The sequence below is a fragment of the Ananas comosus genome, linkage group 23 (assembly GCF_001540865.1).
Source record: "Ananas comosus cultivar F153 linkage group 23, ASM154086v1, whole genome shotgun sequence".
Lineage (NCBI taxonomy): Eukaryota > Viridiplantae > Streptophyta > Magnoliopsida > Poales > Bromeliaceae > Ananas > Ananas comosus.
In genome coordinates, this window is record NC_033643.1 from 7,605,323 (window position 1) to 7,613,615 (window position 8,293).

At 36.8% G+C, this 8,293-nt stretch overlaps 1 long non-coding RNA gene across 3 annotated transcripts; it reads right to left on the minus strand.

Moving 5' to 3' along the window:
- On the minus strand, nt 137-3,077 carry LOC109727816. Of its 3 annotated transcripts, XR_002220838.1 has the most exons (8): nt 2,874-3,077; nt 2,725-2,789; nt 2,529-2,647; nt 2,326-2,401; nt 1,931-2,061; nt 1,543-1,691; nt 1,101-1,217; nt 137-362 (listed from the first exon to the last, which is right to left on the minus strand). It is a non-coding gene; the product is annotated as an uncharacterized LOC109727816 (long non-coding RNA). The 3 variants fall into 3 exon arrangements; XR_002220837.1 differs by lacking the exon at nt 1,931-2,061 and having other exon boundaries at nt 2,529-2,644; nt 2,874-3,076; XR_002220836.1 differs by lacking the exon at nt 1,931-2,061 and having other exon boundaries at nt 2,874-3,076.

An 8,293-nucleotide genomic window follows, 5' to 3' on the forward strand; every position in this document is an offset into this window, starting at 1 on the left:
AACCTTTCCTGTCCGCCCAAGGCTCAACATCACCGAGTACATATATAAAGAAATAAACAATTTTCAGGATAACATTTTAATATACATGGCTTGCACGAGGGCAAGCAAACAATCATAAGTGATAGTAAGCTAGCTATACATGAAATTCACTGTAATTTAAAACTTTAAAACTGAATTATACATAACTGAACAACTGAAACATTTAGTTATGCACATGCTCTTTTATACATTCATTTACACGTCTCAGTACATCAAAATGTGCAACATGAAATCCAAAATGGTAAACTGCTATACTCTGGTGTAAGCTAGCTAAGCTGCGGGGCTTTTGCCATGATCCTCGGCCACACCGCTCGCACTGGAACCTGTATGGTTAGTGGTATGAGAACTACTAAACGTTTCCAGTGGGTTCGACCGCCGAATTCGCCGACTCACCTACTAAGTCTACTCAGGCATATGTAGGCAAGAAAAATAAACAGATAGTAACCAACTATAATATATAACTACTACAATACTTGTACAAAGCTGAAAGAAACAATATATAAAACTGTAAATATGTATGCATACTTTACTGAATTTACCCAATTAATTAGTTAACCCTTTGGTTAACAATAACTCACTGACACTATCCCAAATATCGGGGAGATGCAAGCTACATTCCGACGGGACTGTCAACTGGGGGAGACGCTAGCTCCTAGTCCAGTTAAGATGACTACTTCGGAGCTCATCGTTCAAGGAGGAGCGACCTTCCTTGAACAAAAACTGATGTGAGTATGATTTGACCCTCCTTTAGAGGATCCAATACTAGACAATGTCATATCTTATTCCAATTGGCTCTCTATGTTCAAACTTAACATTAATCAAATCTGTAGTAATAATATCACCAAGTTCACTATGTCACTGTCCATGCATTCATAGGGTCAAGGTATAGTTTCCATGAGTTTTCTATGTTTATATCAACATAATTGTACATATTCATATGATGTTCATACACTGTCAACTACCCTATAATGCACGAATACAAGTAGTTCATATATAAATATGCTCAACGAAATAGTATAGACATAAGGAGTGATTCAAAGATTTCGGATAGCACCACCCACCTGTAGGGATGGCCAACAAACTGGAATCAGCATCTCGAACTATGTCAATAACGAGCTCTCGCGACTCCGTGCAAATAGAGCTAAAACGGCTTCTACCGTAATTCGTGCGCCGCAGACCTGTCGGAATGTCAATTTAGACTTCCGAGCATGTTTAACTTTCATTTTATAAAGGAATAAAAGAGATTAAACTAGGGTCACATTCATATATTTTACAAGTTTGCATTTCTACTCCAATTTACTTGTGTTTGTATATATATATATATATATATATATATATATATATATATATATATAGTGTCAGCACACATGTAATGTAACTTTCCATTAAATTTCATTATGCAAATACCAATGCCATTCAATAATTCCATTGATCCAACTTCTAGTAGAGTAATCATTCTGTAGGAATTTCAGCATTTTAAGTAAGAAGCCTCTTAGTTCTTACCTTAATTTCGAGCTACTCCTCTTAATCAATTAGCAGCAATCAGCACTTTAATTTCCTTTTCAATTTGGACCACCCACAGAAGCTCCCTCAGCTAATTTGGGTGCCCCAAAACTACTCCAAGGCAGTAGCTACACAGCCCCTATAATCATCTAAAAGGGATAAAAGAGATTTAATTAGAATCATATGTACATTTTAACAAACTGGCATTTTCTCAGCTATCATTCTCGCAAAATATTCAATTAGCATTGTCCTGTTATACTAATTGAAATTCAGTTTTCCTTTCTTAACCATAACCATCTAATCAGTTTGATTTCGATTTCAATCAGCAATCAATTAGATCTTTCTACTGTAATGGACTCAATATTAATCAAGTAGTAACCAAGCTTACTTTAATTTAAAATCTGCACCAAGTTGCTTACTACTTCAAGAGTCCACTTCTACTGCTTGACAGCTCAAACAGCAGGCTCGAGCTTCAGCCCAAGCAGCAGAACTCTTCCACAATCAGCCCGCAACACTTAGCTGGTTCGAACTCCAATCAGTCAATGGAGTTCAATGCTGGAACCTACTTATCTCAATTGGTTACTTAATTAATTTATCTCAGCTCCACAATACTTTAGTTCCACTACTGAAACTTCAGCTGAAATTCACGTTTGAGCTGAAACTCACTCTACTATCTCCCTCTTTACATTTATTACAGCACGGCCTATCTAATTCTAATGCTTTACTTAATTCTTTTCTTTATGCAGCTATAATTAATTCTTAGCTAGAATTTAAGTTCCTTACCTCAAGTTTCAACCTCCCAGAGTTGAACTTTTCACTTCAGCAGCTCTAATCAGTCCGAGCCCCAATTCTGCCACTCCTGACAGCAATTTCCTCTATATAGGTCAGTCCCGATACGATTAATTTGATTGTAATCACACATACTTTTGTATTGATCATTTATGATACAATCAATTTAATTTGAATTAACCATTAGGTTCAGCTACCTTGACTTGATGATCAATTTGATTACTCTCAGCTTTAACAGCTCACAACTCCCAGGCTTTCTCAACTGGGACTCCACTTCGGCAACTTCATCCAGCCATATCTTCAAATCTACCCCCTTCTAGTAGCAGGAAGTCCATGTAAGCATCATCTCTAAGGTAAGTAATTCAACTCAAATTAGATATAGACTTAACTTACCTTAATCTGGGACTCCTCCAAATTTCCTTCAGCATTAACTAACCCAAGGCCCCCAAGTCTCAAGTCTGAAATTTCAGCCATAAGAAATCCTTCCATAATTCCTCTCTAAAGCCTTTAATTGGCTACAATTTACTGTAGAACGCACTTACCGTAATTTGATGCTGAACCACGTTGCACAGTAACCCCAACCGCAGGAATTCTCTGCTCGGGTCACCTCCTCCACTTGAACCCGCAAGCCTCAAGGCTGCTACCCCAATTTCCTCAAGCTTTCCCTAGCCTAGAGAGAGAAAAGGAGAACAAAAGAGATGAAAGAAGAAGAGAGAGAAGAGGTTCTGCACTTAGACAGGTGTAAACAACCGGAGGCTAAGTGATAAGGATGCACAATTGCAACTTAACCCTCACGTTCATCAAAAGTGCATTACAATCCTGCAATTTACACTTTAGTCCCTGCACTAACTAGAACCTGGCAGCAGCAGCTTTAAAGTTTATTTCACGCGTCCAGCTTGCTTCGAACACTTATAATCACTTCCGAATTATGCCCAATAACCTCTACACGCTGCTAATTAAATTCGAAAGCAATTAATCATCATTTTGGCATTATTGTGATCAATTTGATCACAATTAGCTCGTAATCGAATTTCGACATATTACAACTGGATTTATAATTATTCTAATAACTTTTTTAATTTTGAATTTATTAAAAATATTTATTAAAATTTTGGAGAAAATTGTAAGATCTATTCATAAAAGTTTAATAATAAGTCATATGCTGAATAATTAAGCAAATTCAAATATTAATGGCTTCAATTTATTTTTTTTTAATTTTATTAGTATTTGCCATCTTCTAAATCCAAAAATAAAATCCTCAAAGTTAAAAAATTTTTTATTGTAACACATACCCAATGCTAAATTTATCCAAAATAATTAAAAATCAGAATACATAATAACTTAATCAAGTATATCTATTTTTAAAATTTTGTAAACTATGAATAAAAAATTGCATGATTTTAAATTTTTTAAAACATAAACTTTACAAGTTAGAAATATTCAAAATATATGAACAAAATTTAAAATTATATATTTTTTATTTATCTAATAAGTATATCTTCGACTTGCGATTTTTTTGCCTTTTCTCTTAAGATCGAAGTGATCGAAATAGAAATAAAGTAGAAATAGAAGGAGTTGAAAGAAAAAATTAGAGAAAAAATTATAATAAAAAAAGGGAGGGAAAATAGAAAGAAAAAAAAAAAGAAGAGATTCTGAGGAAAAAAAGGACAAAAAAAGCGAATTGAAGGGAAGAAAAGCTAGAAAAGAATGAGAGAGAGATCTGTGTAGGGGAGAAAAAAATTTAATAGCAGACGCAAAGCCAAAAAAAATGTTAAAACTTAGAATGCCGCGTACCCATATAGGCATGTAGCGGCATTGTGTCGTGATATCCTTTGGGTATTGTGCTGTATCGCGGCACGAGGGGTCTAAGAGAGACCCTCCATGTATCGTACCCCTTAATTGGTAGTACGATATGTATTACTCCATGCCGACCGGCACGGTGGATACTTTAAACTTTGCATCTGAGCTTTTACTGCGTTAAAATGGCATTGAGACCCCTTCTACCGGCATGAAGACTCCCTTTAACTACTTTTGTTGGCCGGCTCAAATGGGGGCCGCTTGCCACATGGCGTCCATCTGAGCAATTTCTAAATAAGGTTGTTCGGGCACTATTTATAAAATTTTTGTCTGTTTGGTATAGTTCTTAGAGGTTACCATAATTCATATCATTAGACGAGGAAAGATTGAAAGCGTTTTTGAAATTTTTGGACCTTCCAAAGCGTACAACCAGGTGCTTGTCGGTCATCATATTGCCAAACTAAGTCTTAATCCACGCGCATTTTCACTACAACAAATCAGTTCTTATTTGTCCTACAATTTGAACCGCGGTTACCATATTTATAACACTTATGTTCCCATTAGGTGTACGCTGAGATGGCCTTCTAACCTATGATCTTTGTAAAATGATTTCCAGTTTTTGACACGTAATAGTAAAGGTTGTCTAACCTGAAGAGCACTAGGCCATCTAAAGCTTTAAACTTCTGAAAATTGCTATTAGTGCGTCCTATTACAGGATATATATCTTACGCATTAATCTAATTGTTTAAAAACTCCTCTTGGGTTTTAGTTTTTTTTTTTTTTTTTTAAAAGTCGATAAAACGAGTCAATAGATCTTGGCTTTTTAGAAGTTAGGTTGTAAGATTACATTTATAAGATAGGTGTGTAGGTAGCGTTGCCTTTTTTATGGTCAAACAAATTGCATGATTATAAAGAAGGCAAACAATCTCTGCATGTTGAATTATTAAATCATACAAGATTTGAGCCTTTTCAAAAAAATCAAATAAAAAGAAACTACAGTATTTTAAAACAAGATCTTCAGCTTTTGCTTCTCAAGAATCTTTTGGGATAGACTAAGCTGCTGAAGTATATGTATGTGTGTCGCAGTGTACAGGAGGCTAAGCGCTGATTGGCAGCTTTTTGGTAATAGCGAGTCAGCTAATATTTTTAACCAATCAATCCATATAGATTGTTTTGTGGGGAATGTTGTTAGAAATTAACCGGCACATCAGAAAAACGTAACGGAAAATAATTTTGCACTTTTAAAATTTTTCGGAAGCTAAATACATATCACATATGAAAACCGAAAACCAATAAATCAAATCATTGCCGGCGGATCATTCTCATGTTACTATATAAAAATTTAATCTAAACAAAAACTCTTTATATTTAGAGATCTTACCGTGGACCAGTTAAGGTATCTTGATCTGCTGTACGGTTGAAACTGAATATGACGAACAGAGATTCCGATTAGCACTACAACAAAAACGGTCTATAGCGACACTTTTAAATATAGGTACATATCAAAAAAGTGCTGCTACCTAAAATTACCGACACTTTTAAAAAGTGTTGCTATATGTGGGGTCGCTAGGTATATAGTGACAGTTAAAGAGTGTCGCTATAACCTAAAAGAGTGCTGCTAATTTACTAACACTTATTTAAGCATTTAGCAACCGCCGAAACTCTATCTCATTGGCTGCGGTGGCGGAGGAGGACAACAGTAAAGGCTCTTCGTCTAGAATTTCAGTGGATTGAGTGAAGAGAGAAGAAAAAATGGTAATTGATTTTTCTTTTTTTTTCTTTTTTGTTTGTAATCGGGCCAAATGGACTGGGTGTGGTGGGTTGAGTAGAGTAATTTTTTATTTTTCGTTGGATTGGGCTTTATATTTAGTCATTAGTATATGTGTTTTTAAGTTTTAACATAAATGGGACACTTACTCAAAAGTGTCCCAAACATGTGTCCCTATAACCTAATTCTATTGTAGTGTAGCCGCGCACATGCCCGGCCTCTACGCGTATCCACACGAAATTGATCCAGATCTAACGCCTTCCGTCGCACGAAACAGATGAGTCACAGATTACAAAGACAGTACTAGCAGTCTTCTCTTATCCACGTTCCTTTTTAGTAAAATATTTGACGAAAGGTTGAGAGAGAATAATGTGAATCTCTTCACATTAATTTTCATGCGTTGCCTACTAATGAAACCGCGTCTTTTTATGTACAGCTCCAATTAATTGAGCCGTACGGATCGGCACTCCTCCCATTCTGTTGTAACTAATTGGATCATATCCAATTAATTGCATACATTCTGTTGTAATTAATTTGGAACATATCCAATTAGTTGCAATATAGGATAAGTAAAAGTAAATTTATGCTCATCCTTTATGGATATTTTATCATTATCTCTCTCTTTAATTTAATTAGATCTTATCCATTAAATTATAATTAAATATTCATATTTAAATCTAATCTAATTAGAATATTATCTCATAATAATCTATGAATATTTAATTATTCTCTAATCTAATTAGAGATTAAATCTTTCGTAACATTCAAATTCAAATTACTATTTCCACTAAACTGTTTAGTGTATTATACTCGTATTGTCATGTTGGATGCATACAATTCCTATTATGTGTGACTGCATAGGTTCATTATCATTCGACAGTGAGGTCCAATATCAAACCCTTCAATATTGAATTAGAACTCTTCTAATTTGTAAAATAATTTATTTAAATTATTTTTTACTTCTCTCACTGTCCACGAGTGACACCTAGCAGTATATCACGGCAATCCAGAATGATGATGAAAAACGAACCTTTCCGTTAACCGTTATCGTGTGATTAATTCCTTCCAACACACAACGCCCCGATCGAACTAAGATTATGGTTACTCGCCAAATCTTATTATTCGATCATATGATTAGAATATCTGAAATCAACTCAATATGATAACACAGTTAGAAACTCTTTCCACATACCATGTACCCTGGCCAGGGGCTTTCCGAGTCGAGTCCGATAAACTACATAGGACATCCTCCCTCATCATTGAGAGTGTTGGATTCCTTATTGCGCATTCACATGCCTCATCGCATAAATCCCTATAGTCAATCAGTACCGAACATAGACCCGTGTTGTCACGCCCCGCGACCACCTGCCTATTTGACTGGGTTCGGGTACGCCGACAGACCACTGAACGGACAGGGTTTCCCTTGTACTGCGGACAGAGTCTCCCCTGTACGTTCAAGGCATCGCAATCAATACAATGTACGAAGTTCCAAACAGGAACACATTTCAATCAAGATTGCATAAGGAAGGTATCAAACAACATAAACACATCCTATGTTATTACATTCATTCACATTCATGCATTTTACATCTCAACCACCATTCTTTTCATCCAAATGCAATCTAAGTTATTACAACATTTACTTATTACAAATTTGATACATTATGTTCTTTTTATTTTCTTAACCCCTAAGCAATGTCGACGGGGTACTTCTACCTCTGGTCTCTAGGGTAGGGCGCTATCTACGGAGCTACGCCCTTTCCTCGCGCTGCCGTGCCGCTCACGTGCGAACCTGTAAATACCCCAAAACAACGTAGGGTGAGAACCAACTCCATGGTTCCCAGTGGGTACGGCCACCCAAGGGAAAAGATCGACCATCAGGTTCAACGGAGGCAACTGCAGGTTAGCTCAATAAACAGATATATATATATATTGATTATGCAATTAATGAAACCATGCTTTGCCTCAGAATTACAACAATGCCATGCTATATGCAACAATGCAATTATGCAACTATCATAAGTAAATCACTTGATTCTACTTCTATCTTGCTATCTCGCTCAGATCCAACTAACCTCTTAGGTTTCTATTACCTTAGATCCATCACATTACCACTAGCCACCCGACTCGGCCTCGAGTCAATCAACTGCGGATAGTCCGCGCTCTGTCCGGCTCGAGGTGGAGGAATCCTCACTCGGACCTCAGCCTTCAATCCATACACTCATCGCCCAACGGGTCGCCCAGAGCTGCGTACACCCGTGGTCAGGGATCTTTCCGGTGGGAAGGGGATTATGCCACATACTCAACCCGCGGCCCAAGACCCCCGATAGGGAAGGGGACCTGCCACACTCAACCCTAGCGAAGCACGATTCTGCCGACGGGAGGGGGAACCCTGCC